The sequence below is a fragment of the Macrobrachium nipponense genome, chromosome 37 (assembly GCF_015104395.2).
Source record: "Macrobrachium nipponense isolate FS-2020 chromosome 37, ASM1510439v2, whole genome shotgun sequence".
NCBI lineage: Eukaryota > Metazoa > Arthropoda > Malacostraca > Decapoda > Palaemonidae > Macrobrachium > Macrobrachium nipponense.
This window is the reverse complement of record NC_061097.1, coordinates 1,134,793-1,147,800: the sequence shown is the minus strand read 5'-3', so window position 1 is coordinate 1,147,800 and position 13,008 is coordinate 1,134,793.

Genomic DNA, 13,008 nt, shown 5'->3' with positions numbered 1-13,008 from the left:
GATAAAATGAAGAAGAATAATTAGGAGTTCGAGCAAAATTCAGAATATGAATAACGAGCGAGGGAGAAGAGAAATAAAATAAAAAATCTATGCGACTGAAATACTGAAGAACAACTGGAACTCAAACATAAAGTAATTAGAAAATCGGTGACTGAATAATTCTGCAGAACTGGAAAAGGGTGAGTGGTGGAAAAGAGAGTTCTAGAAATAGAGAAGGAAAATGAGATGCTTCGCAAAAGGAACACAAGGTGTTATCAGTGATTCAATGCCACTTTATTTAATGAGTTACCTTTGCTGAATTTAATAAGTGTATTGAAGTTACTTAGTATGCGAATTAAGTTCCTCTTCCAAATAAACTTTGTTCGTTTATTTGTTAGGCTGCATGTTTGATTTTGATAATTAACGAAGCTCTCTCTGTATTTCAGGAGACGCTCTTTCATGTGTGCTTAAAACACCTCTGCCTTCGCAACCCTGTTACCAGCTCGCCAATTTACTGAAGCTCCGCTGCGCATGCAGAGATAATTGTGCTTATTTTGGGATACCATTCCTTCAAAACCCATTTATAGATGGATCTAGTTGTTCCTTTGAATTTAATCCTCTGGGTCTCACTGGCGTTTTACGAAATCGCGGATCCCCATGTTATATGCGCGTCGTGTTTTTCACGATAGAGCTTTTTTTTTTTTTTTAAATAAAAAAGCGGATGAATTTTGTATCATAAGCGCGATAGCCAAACTTTACCATCTGTTGCTCCCTGCTCACTACCCGGTGCTACCAGCGCTTGAAAAATCTTTCAAGATCTTTAAAAATTAACTCAAAGCTTGGCAAAATGTGAAAATCTTCGAAATCTTCAAATTTATGTACAGAAAGTCCTGCAACAGAGAATCTAAGGAAAAATGAAAGCAGGTTTCAGTTCGACAGTTGCTTAATGTTCTTGTCACGACTTTCTTGTCAGATATGTGAGAGGTTTCGTTTAGAAGAAGGCAGTGCCATTGCTATGTTGCACAACATGGAGCCAAAGAAAGCAACAAGTACTGAAAGACAACTGAAGTCCATCATTAAACTTTACCTGAACTTTCCTTCTTTAGTTTGATGACTGACAGGAAGTGGAGGGTTCTTCTTTGGGCAAAGGGGACAGTGCATCCCATGCTTTCTCAGGAAGTATCAGAATTTTGGCATAATTTAAGGACTTCATGTGTGGCCTTGTATTGCCACACTCTTCAGCCTGTGTTGAAAGAAAATTTTCTCAATTAAATCTGGTGAAGACGAAACAAACGTCACTCTTTTGATGGAATGTTTTGTCGCGCTGTTTGAGCGTGATTTCAATTCTGAATCCGTGCTTTCTTCTTTCCTCTTGAAAATTACAAGCAGTGAGTCCCCAGTCCCAAGGACAGAGATAATGAAGGATATTTCAGAAAATGTTAAGTCAAGTTAAGGAACACCTTAGAATTACCAAAACAATTCTTGTACCTTCGCCCACTCACCATTGCTATTCATTCCTTCCTCCAGCTCTACGAATAATATATATATATTATATATATATATATATATATATATATATATATATATATATAGATATATATATATATATATATATAGATATATATATATATAGAGAGAGAGAGAGCAGAGAGAGAGAGAGAGAGAGAGAGAGAGAGAGAGAGAGAGAGAGTTTACTTTTTTTAATTTCATCAGTGATTAAAATTCTTTACCTATATTTCTTTCTGGTACCAACATTACAAGTTGGCTCTCCGTCCCAATGCAAATTCTCTTATCTTTCTTTTTCCTCATAACTTCTGCACCATCATTTCTCCATGAAGCTTTTAATTTGGTTGTTTGTTTTCCGACATCATCAGTTCCTCTTATGGGTTTCTCCAACAAATATTACAATATCAAATTTTTCACAACAAATTTCGTCAGTCACACCATATCTTTCGGAAACAACTTTTCGATGTTTTCCAAAAAGACTGTTTCTTATTCTTCTCTTATACATATATTTACATATATTTCTCTAGAATTGAGAAATATAATCAATAAGCGTAAAAGGGTATTGTTTTTCTCTTTCGTTTTTTAATTGCAGTGGAAGTAAAGCGTCTTTACTTTAGAATTGGTTTTCATTCGGGAAGGAATAAACTTTCCCCTAATTAATTCAAAGCTGCAGGCGTGCTGTACTTAGATTAAGCGGAAGTGTGGCAATTAACAGAAAACAATGGAAGCCATCCATTGCAGCTCCCTTTCAGTGTAAATAAATAGGCTTAACGCCCCTCCCCGTCTGCCAGACAGGCCTCCATTCTCTAAAGAGAACTGACTGCTGTTGTACTCAAGTACCATGATTTTTTTCTTTCTTTAGAGATCTGAGATTTATATAAATGTATAAACAGAAAGCACATAAAAATCAGAAACCTACTTTCTACATCTAGGCTATGGTTTTGATTTCATTGGTGTTCATTCGAAAAAAGTAACAAAAGGTAAAGGGAAATGCGAAAAGAGAAGATCAGTTATAAAAAAAAAACGATACATTATCAAATAAGTAAATTAATAAGTAAAAATATACGTAGGTTATTAAAATACAAGGAGAATTGTACTAAGGTAGTAATGCACTGCATCTTCGCTTAAACTTCTGAAGTTCCAGATGCACAATATCCTCCGGGAGACTTCCACAGTCCATTTACTGCATTTTGGTGCTACTGTTCAGACAATCTGGTTGCTCTCGGCAGGAAGAGGGATTAGTGATCAACTGTGAGTGTGGAAGATCAATGTTAAGATACTACTTATCAAAAATTGCCAAACAAGAGACCATCTGTCGATGGTCCAATTCATAACTTCTAATATCAGGAAAAAGAAATCTACGACCACAAACCACTCTATCTAAAAGAGATAAATCGTTGACAGAAGCAGATATCCACCGGAGAACAGCATTTTAGTAAAGGAAGGATAAATAACCTAAACCTGATTTGATTACTTTTATTACTGTTATAAATATTTGCAACCTCACGAATAATGCCTAACTTTCGTGCAGTTTTGCTGAAACTTTCATTAGATGTTCTCAAAAATTATATGTGAGTCAAAAGCTACACTTATAATAGTTAAAGTTAAAGACTCATTCAGCAAATTCCTATCCACAAGAAGCGGAGGATGGGGGGGAAAATCTGTACGAGATCTACTAGTCAGGAGTGTTTTCGTTTTACCGGAGTTCAGATCATTCAAAAGAACATCGCAGACACCTAGCTGCTTCCTATATGCATATTGACTACCAACTGACAATCTTTTAAATGCCACACACTTATATAGTGCTTAAAAATAAGTTTTTTCTGTAACTTTAGAGACCACATAAAGAATATATATTAACTTTTGGTTACTGCAGTCGGCAGCTTGCCATTCTTGGGAACAGGCACTATATTACTAAGCTTGCGCTCATTTGCAAAGATACTACGTTGACATAAATCTACCAATCTTTGGAGAAAACACATTAAAAAAAAAAAAAAATGGATCTTCCCCATTCCATGTATCAAGATTATCAAGAATTCTCTTAACTTCCTTAGAGGGAAATGTAAATTTTATAAGAAAAGGTTCAGGGGGACAAGTAGCTGGGAGAGGGAAAACTGCTGAACATTATTTAATTAAATTAAATTCAGTAAAAAGATTCCCTTCCCTGAGATTCAGGGAACGAACGGTTATATTTTAGTGGGAATCTTGGTACAAATCTGGATGCAGGTGGTTTTCCTATTTGTTTCTTTGTTATTAATACTAGTGCATCGCTAACGGAAATGTTGACTTCGCATTATTTGTACAAGTAGACATGAATAACCCAGCATAATTATGTACATTAATTGCGACACAGTATTTGTAAAAAAAAAAAAAATGTGTGTAATTAGCTTGATCGAGTTTGAATAAGTTTTCAGTCCCTGGTTGTTATTCTAACATGCATGAAACTATCTTGATCTCTCTAGAATATGCTCTAAGCCCATGATTGTCATCGTAATTAGATATCTAATTTATTATGCGTGACTGATTACGGATAGCCATTTATTGCTCGTTGGTAATAATGATAAGAGGTCTTGCATAAGGAGAACCATACATAAATGACTCGTGATATAACCTACAATAATTCCGATTAATTAGTAATGTGAAATTATGTCGATATGCTAAGATTATAATTATGAACATCTGCACATAGTAAATATATGTAAGACGCAAGAGTTTAAGTACACACCCACGCACACGCATACGCACATACATACAAACTCTAAAAACAGATCTCAAATTATCTTTGCTATGTGACTTTATTTTCACCTATTCCTCCCCCCACCTCTCTCTCTTTCTCTACTCTCTCTCAACAGTGAATATTAACTCATCTTCTTTTTCTATCTGTCTTTTCCAAGAATCAGCAGCGTAAAGAGGAAGACTTTCAGACTGCAAGTTCTATAAGGAATTTGCTTATCTAAATCCATCCAGATCTTCTTCCCTGCAGACACTCGTGGACAGACGAGTTCCTAAAGGAGTCTGTATTTCATACTTCGTAAACTCACTTGACGGAATGAAACACACTTACTAAATTCTCACATATTCGATAACATTCGCTCCCGTTTATGAAGGATAAACATCCGTCTAATGGTCATAAGATATACAGGACCAAAAATTCATGGAGAATTTTTGACGTTTAAAACATCACTGCGGTAATTCGCCTTATTGAAAAACTAGTTTTCTTGAAAGCCCCGTTTAATTTTTTTCTTATGATATTAAGATATCTAAAAATTTGTTATTGGTATTTTTTATATTATTACATTTAAGTATGTTCGATTCACTGAAGAACTCAACACTAATCTTGATCAGTACCGATGACACAAAAATTACCTTAAGGTAACTAAGCGCTCATAATAACGTTGCTTTCCGATAATTTGATATCATTGACAACGTTTTCAGTACATATATTCCTTTTGCCTAGACAACGGAATAATCGTGGAAAAATACTGGGAAAATTTCCTTTCGTTCCTCTCATTGTAATAATAATCATATTATATCTCCATAAGGGTAAGAAAGACATTGGGAAACATCTTGTCATTTTATACACCATGAACAATGAGGCCCCTATTTTCAAAAATAAATTCTTTTATAGCAGCACCTGAATGCAATCTTAACTTAGCCTTTATTGGTCGAAAGACTTTGGAAATTATACTGAGTTTTCTGTTCCGAGCGTTCAGGACGGAAATGCTGATCTTCTGGTTGATTTGCTGGTTGTCATTAGCACCAGCAGTTGTTGGGCTTGATTATCACGTAGTATATTATGAACAAAATTGAAGCGCAATATTGGAATATTCAGTAATGGGAGAAGTAACTTGTTAGTCTGCAAATAGTTTCAGATTCCTGAAGCTCAAGATGGTTGTCTTATGGACCCCACTGCCACTGGTATTACAACAACACTTTGTTTATGCATGTGTGCTAAAAGGATATTTCGAAAACGTACCTTCAGAATAAAATTTGGTAAATGTGTCCATTCGCTAACGATCTTTCAAGAATATATCTATCAATAAATCTCCACAGACATGACGATTTTTATTATGAAATTATTTTTCCTCATAACAAAGTACGAGGATTTCTATTCCTTAACATTTTACCATATTTTACATATATGATATTTTTATTTTAAATATAGAAAAATTGTATTTTATTTTGGAAATTCTTATTCATTGTTGCCTGAGCGTTAATAAATGTTGTACTCGGGGGTTGAAGTTTATAACATTACTTTTTTATGATTTTGTCAAAAACATTACCTTGCATTTCTTCATTCATTTTATTTCAAGATTTATTCTATTGAGTCCCCTGCCTCATAAACTTGACTTATTCTTTAATGACAATTTTCTTGTTAATAGTTTTACTTCCTTCGTTTACATATAAAACAGGTCGCAACTGCATCCGCACAATGGTCTCTCCTAAACATACTGGTAAAAGGTCCGTTCTGGAAAGAAAGCAACAAACTGCAGTAAGTTTAAAGTCCAAAAGTTGGTACAACAAGACACCATTCACACATACTTGTGTTTCTGACACAAGAACTACTCTGGTTTATTCGTGAAAGATGCTTATCCGATTGCTGTACGTTTAGGAAGCAAGAACTGTACTCCCTCCGTCCTCTTCACGGCACATTTGGGTATTCCACCATTGGCCCTATGGCAGGAAAGTTCCCTGTTCCCATTTCCCTTCCAATGTAGGAGGCCCATTGGCCACTTATCAATTATGCCCCGTGAGGGGTTATTAATCGCTAGTTCTCTCAACAAGTACCTGGAATCACATTCTTCCCCAAAAATGTTCGTGGGAAGCAATGATAAAATAAAAAAATAAACAAACAACCTCCCTCTCTCTCTCTCTCTCTCTCTCTCTCTCTCTCTCTCTCTCTCTCTCTCTCTCCACACAAGGAGCAATAATCTATAAGTTTTTTTATTTATTATGCGCCCGTCAACTGTCAACTATCCACAGTAATCTAAATCAGTCATTGGAGAATCTTTTATATTTTCATGAACCTCAGCAGTTACATTAAAGAGAACTTTTGCGAAAATAACGTTACTTTGAAATTCCGTGGAGGTATTTTCTTACAATTGTGTTATATCTTTAACAACTTGGTTGAAGAAAACTCATCCGTCGTGGTTTCAAATTCCCCCCATAATTTATGTTAATATACTCAACATGACTGAGCGTGCCATCAACATTATTCGACATTCAGTATTGGCTAGGAGGGTTCTCGTATGAAGGATCAACGTTTGTTGGAACGGTAAAAAATATTACCCAATCTGGACAGTTCCAATTTATTTTCCTGTTACTTTCCACCATTTTTGGAAAGAGGGCTCTCTCTCTCTCTCTCTCTCTCTCTCTCTCTCTCTCTCTCTCTCTCTCTCTCTCACTTTAAATCTTGAGCTGTAAAGAGAGTGGTATTTGATTGTGGAAAAGGTAATCATTTATCATGTGAGCGAATCTGATTAATTGTTAAACAGAGCCCATCTTCCTCTTTCGCAAGCACATTGTAATCTTATTCTGTTTCTGTTATCTATTATACCTTCGATCTGAATAATGGAAACCACAAAGACAACCGCATTGAATTCCTGGAGTTTGATTCATTCAATACTCAGGCCAAAAGAGACACATATGTTCAGGTTCCCTCACCTTTGAGGTGATTGTCGTATACACGTATTTATGAAATAGCAGTTGCGGTACCTTCTTTCTGGGAGGCAATGAAAATTTAAAAAAAATATTTCAGGGTGGTTTTCCCTTCAGTTGATAATTCCGAGTATCTGTTTAAAGACAAAGATTTCACAACTATTCTTGCGATTTAAGAATAATCTTCAACACCGAAACAAAGAAAATAACAAAATGTTCCTTATGAAAACCAGAACAATAGAAGACTATTTCCCCCATGTCTTTGCTGTAAGTTTTAGCAGAATCTAATCTTTTAATAGGTAAGTAATGTATGGCCAGAATGCGTTGAATCTCTAAAAATACGCTAATTGAGAGACCCTCTTGAAATTATCAAAATTTGGGAGAAATGGGCTCAAAGTTGCGTAAAAACCGCATTCAATCCTGGACTGGTTTCTCTCGATGACAGGGTTTAATTTTGTCTACTGATCGTACCCTCCCTTCTAAATTATCGTTTTCGTATAAAATTTAGCGTGCTAAATTATCAGCTTCCTGTGATTAATATCGTATCCTTTCCTGCTACTACTGGTAATAACAATAGCAATATGGCTGATAACCGAACCTGCCGTTAAAGTAAATGAGCTGCAGGCCACGGCTTGACGTACCCTTACATGCATGCATGTAAGCAATTAGAGTACTATTTTCAGCTGTTGATTTAAGAGACAGCAGAGCACGAGTCCGTCGAATCTGTTCCAGTCAAGTATTTCTCGTTCGCTTGTAATAGTCTAATATTATGCAGTATGGGAGTGACTTAATGATCGTGCTTAATCCATTCTTCAAGGTACGGGTATTACGAGTTGAAGTATGCATGGACATAACCAAAACTCTCAGAATCTTGATTTTCGTTTAATTTACCAAATTTCAAAAAAAGATATACAAAGGGAAAGGTTTGGCAGTGATACAAACAGACACATTTTTCACTTCAAAGACGTGCAATACCTTTAGTTAGTATCGTATATCATACCAGGCCGTTTTATCGTACTTAGAGTAACCCTGCTTGTTTTGGACTTTTTGACGGCTAACCAAGTTTCGATATGTCAAGCGGTTTAGTAGTAAGTTATTAATGGCAATTGCATCGTTAACAACAATTATCCCATTCACAGTATATCTAGTTTTAATATTATCATTGTAATCATGCTCTCCGTTTCACTTACAGCGTAATATATGGATATCCTTACATAGCAGTTATCTACCATTAAAAGAAGAGGAATGGCGTAAAACAGAATTATATTACTTAAAGCTTCAAATAAATGATGAACGAAAGACCCTTGATAAGGAAAGCCATAATGTAAAATAGGGAATTACCAGGAAAGAAGCAAAGTGAAAAATGAGATAATAGAAGAAAAATCATTGTTCTCCTGCTCTCTCATTTCCATTCCTGATGCATCTGCATTCCCGCTGTGAAAGAACGCAAAGCATTCCCAGGGCTCACCGAGAATTTCAGCGACTAAGGGAAGGATTTTCGTAGAATCACTGAAGACGGGGAATGTTGACTCGAACAAGTGTCGAAGCTGAGATGGCAGACAAAATATAGAGTATAAACAAAATCCGTCACTCATCGCATTTATTTACGCGCTCCGTGGTACTGCTTTCATTCATACTAATTTAAAAGTATCTCTGGGAGTAATGGGATTAACTTAATGACATCGTATTTCCATGTGTATATATTTTTCTTTGATTATTTTTTCCTTACATTGTTTAACACGGTAGAATTCTATGCAGCATTAAGGCTATGTTCATATAGGCAGCGTAGGAGGCAAGAACGGACTCAACGAACATGTTTCTGGAAAGCTATTCTGTAATTACCCAAAATTCGTTTAAAGTGAAAGAGCTATGTCCAACGGGTAATGTAAACATTTGAGTCATTGATATGCAAGAGCCAGCTAGTCTGTCATTTTGTATTTTTATTATTTATTATAGGAGAAATTCATTTTTTTTATTTTCTTCTAAATTCACAAAATAATATTCTTAGGGAACCAGTAACGGTTTACAGGTTGAAGATTCATTCCTTATACAAACATTTACGTGCAAATATTTTCTTTAAACACTTTTCATCTCATCTTTGCTTACAATTAAGGCTGTTTGTCAAATAATCATCATAAGACTAATTATGTAAAATGTTTTGGCTTAAATGTATTTATTAAATGCACCTTTCGGTAACATCCACTCTGTTCTCGCATCAAGGATTCTGAGGCAACTCTATTTTTCTTAGGTTGTTTTATTATTACAAATAAAACAACCATGTTTTTCAATATATTTAAATGTGCACAAAATGTTTCACTCTTGCGTTTACGATTAGTTTTGTAAATACTTGAAGAAACGCGATTCATCACATGACCTCGCCAATGAATTCGGCCTCTCTCTCTCTCTCTCTCTCTCTCTCTCTCTCTCTCTCTCTCTCTCTCTCTCTCCTAACCTAACAATGCCTTAAACACTATTTTTTTCCCATTTAATGCTCATTGGTGAGTGTTATAGTATGCGCTATCAGTGTTTGTAAGAAGATGCATGACCAAACAGGACGTGATAAAAAAAAAAAAAAAAGTGAGCGTTGAAGTTTTCACGTCTATCCCTACGGAAGTTAAAGTCCAATGGCAGAATATCAGTCTAGAAATAAGTATTATTAGCACCTTTTCTGACACACGACGTTGAACGATCTTCAAGGCTATTTCATTCGTCGCTCTCTCTCTTCTCCTCTCAGATAATCTAAGCCTTTGGATTTTCTTTTTCAAGTGTACAAAAACTGGGCTTGAAGAGAGAGAGAGAGAGAGAGAGAGAGAGAGAGAGAGAGAGAGAGAGAGAGAGAGAGAGATTGCCTTCCCTGGAGATACACTGTCAAATATAAGAAAATCCCTCTATTGAACGACGTTTCTTCGTAATTCAAATTCTTTACATAGATTTGTTTTATCTTCACAGGCAACCCTAAAGGCGAAAGGGCCTTTTAGGTGAAATCACAGAGAAGGGGTGTAAGCTCCTGGATATAAAAAAAATAGATTAAAAAAAAAAAAAAAATCTTATCTAACCTTCTTTCTGCCTCCACCTCATCAGGACATCAGGACATCAGACCAGGTTTTGCCTCTGCTGTTCGTCTTGCATACGTGACGTTGTAACACCTTCCACCAGATGTTATTAATGAAAGGCAGAAGTAGGTTACAAAATTCGACCCTCAGTCCGCTGGTTGCAGAGCCTACTCTCCATATTCAAATCTGCCCCAGATTTTCTGGGAAAGAATCGGATCTTCTTGAGTCTGGCTGGGGAGATCGAGGTCGTTTCGTATCCTCCTAATCATCTCCTGTTATGAAACGAGAATCATTTTCACGCTGGAAGAAGACTGAAACAAAAATGAAAGACGAACGTTTCAACATCCTTTCCCATGAAAATAAAGAAACGTGGTTTTCTATAATTCATTGATGTGTAAACATTGCGAAAATTACTGGTTGAGTAACACGGTTAACTTAAAATCATTATAGAATAATTTTATCAATTATAAATAAACCTTTGTGTTCCACAGACTGCTTGAATCTTAGTGTATAAAAAATAAAACCTCCCTTACCACTACGCCCCCACACATACACGCATACACATACTTACCCTATATAATTTGGTCCTTTTCCATTATTTTTTTATTATTATATTTATTTATCGGTTCCGGAGTTGGGACATTGAGGATAGAAGACGCGAGAGTCAGCAATCCCGCTTCTAAGATTTATATTGTGAACTGAACAGAGAGAGAGAGAGAGAGAGAGGGTAAATTTGCATTTTCAAGGTATTTCTGGCTACAAAGGACTTACTCTAGCGTCAAGTACGGAAAAAAGCAATTTGCTTCTCAGGAATATGCTTGAGTACTACTGAGAAATCCTATGTTTTCTCTGCCTGTCATAATTGTATGTATAGTATACACAGGCAAAGTGCTTGGCTTTTGTATGAAATTGTTTTTCAAGTATTAAAAGGAATTGACCCGAATACAGAGAGATATCAATAACATTCCAAAAAGCCACGTCCATCTTTATACATGTTCGCATTTGTTTCTGTTCTAAAGAAAAACCTGCTTTTATAATCTAAAGGATCGTTGACATTCTTTGTTTAAAACAAAGTAATGGTGCAAAGGCTGGTGGGAGGACAGCAGAGTACTAAAATTGGGTTATGGAGGAAAATCTAACCATTTAAAAAAGATTTTAATTTGATCATAATGCAAGAAAAAATTCCACTATATCTTTTTATAAATCATTGGTGCTGAGCGAGGGAAATATGAAGGTATTTGTTATTCATTTTTAACCTCCATTTCAAAGATGGAACAATGAAACAAGAGATAGCTTCTATGAGAATAAACACTAAATTTCTTCATCAAAGACCTCCACTCTCTTAAAAGGAAGGGTCACCCATGCGAGGTTTTTCAAAATCCGCTTGTCCGCCCTTGAAATAACCAGCTAAAGTGCGCCCGCTTACACACACACACACACACACGTGAGAGGACAACCTATCTCAAGGAATTACTTACGAATGATAAATGAGAGGTGAAAGTAAAAAAATTGTGATAGTATGATTATAATTAAACAGTTTAAATTAAAAGGAAAATTCAATGGAGAATCTGTGCTATAATTGTCGATAATAACACAGAAACTGCAAACAAGTCTTTCATAATATGCCTATTATAGGGTTACTAGAACCGACAAGCAATGTTAGAATCATCATGCTCTCCGGTTCTTTGGCCTTGAAGAAAATAAACATCATTAAGAACAACAACAGAAGCCACAACATCAACAACTTCAGTACTATCTGGACTAAACCAGAGCTAAATTTTAACAATTTCATTTAATCTTCTTCCCAGATTCATATGTAACTGCATTATTTTCATTATTCTAATATTCGGCATTAATTAAAGATAAAGCACAAGTTTTTCCTTAACCCAAAATAGGGTTTGCCAAGTTTCTGTCAGAAATCTTTACACTAAGGTGAGTGTGGATATACCTTTTGTCAGGTGGAATCAGGGTTTCTTAGACTCAGAGCTCCGTCATAATTGAAATCTGAGTTTAATACATAAGGGATAACATTTTCCTAATGCCTTTTTCATACATACAAGTGATATCCGATTGACTTCATTGTTTTTCTTTTTACACACAAATATTGAAACACAAGCACATCAATGTATACGCAATAAATGCTACTTCCTTCCCGCACCAGCTGCTGAATTGGAAACCTCCAGTTCATCAGCTGCTGAACTCCTATACAAGAGTCCCATCTCCAAAACACTGGATTAGCTTCAATAACGACTGCTTTTGCCTCTCAACATATCAATCATGCCAATCACAAACTAAAAATACAGATATAAGAAAATGAAACAAACAAAGTATTATCAGTGACCACTGCCAGTTTCTGCTTCTCAATGGCTCATAACATTGCTCAGCCATCTTTTCTATTGATTAACAGGCAGATGATCTCCATTTGAAAAGAAAAAAATCTAAAGAGTTAAAATGCGAAATAATAAGTTGGGAAACATAAATAATGATTCTGCCATTTGAGTGTTCATCTGGCTGGAGAACATATTTAATAGAAGAGCATAACCGATTGCATTAAGTTCATGAAACGTTTCTCCTTCCAGGTGATGCTGGGGTTTGTTTAGTTGTTTTCTCAACGGCCTTAAAAGAAGTAGGCATATGTTCCCTTGCTAAAAGCATTTTACTCCCGCCAGCTGCAAGGGACTTCCCTAAAAGGATCTTTATTACGCATGAGTAATAAGTATTCGTAAAAATTCAGCGGAGACATTTGGAAGTTCTTCATATTCATAATGAACTAACTTTCTAAAATCCTCATTTCCTCTGGGAGTCTTTCCGT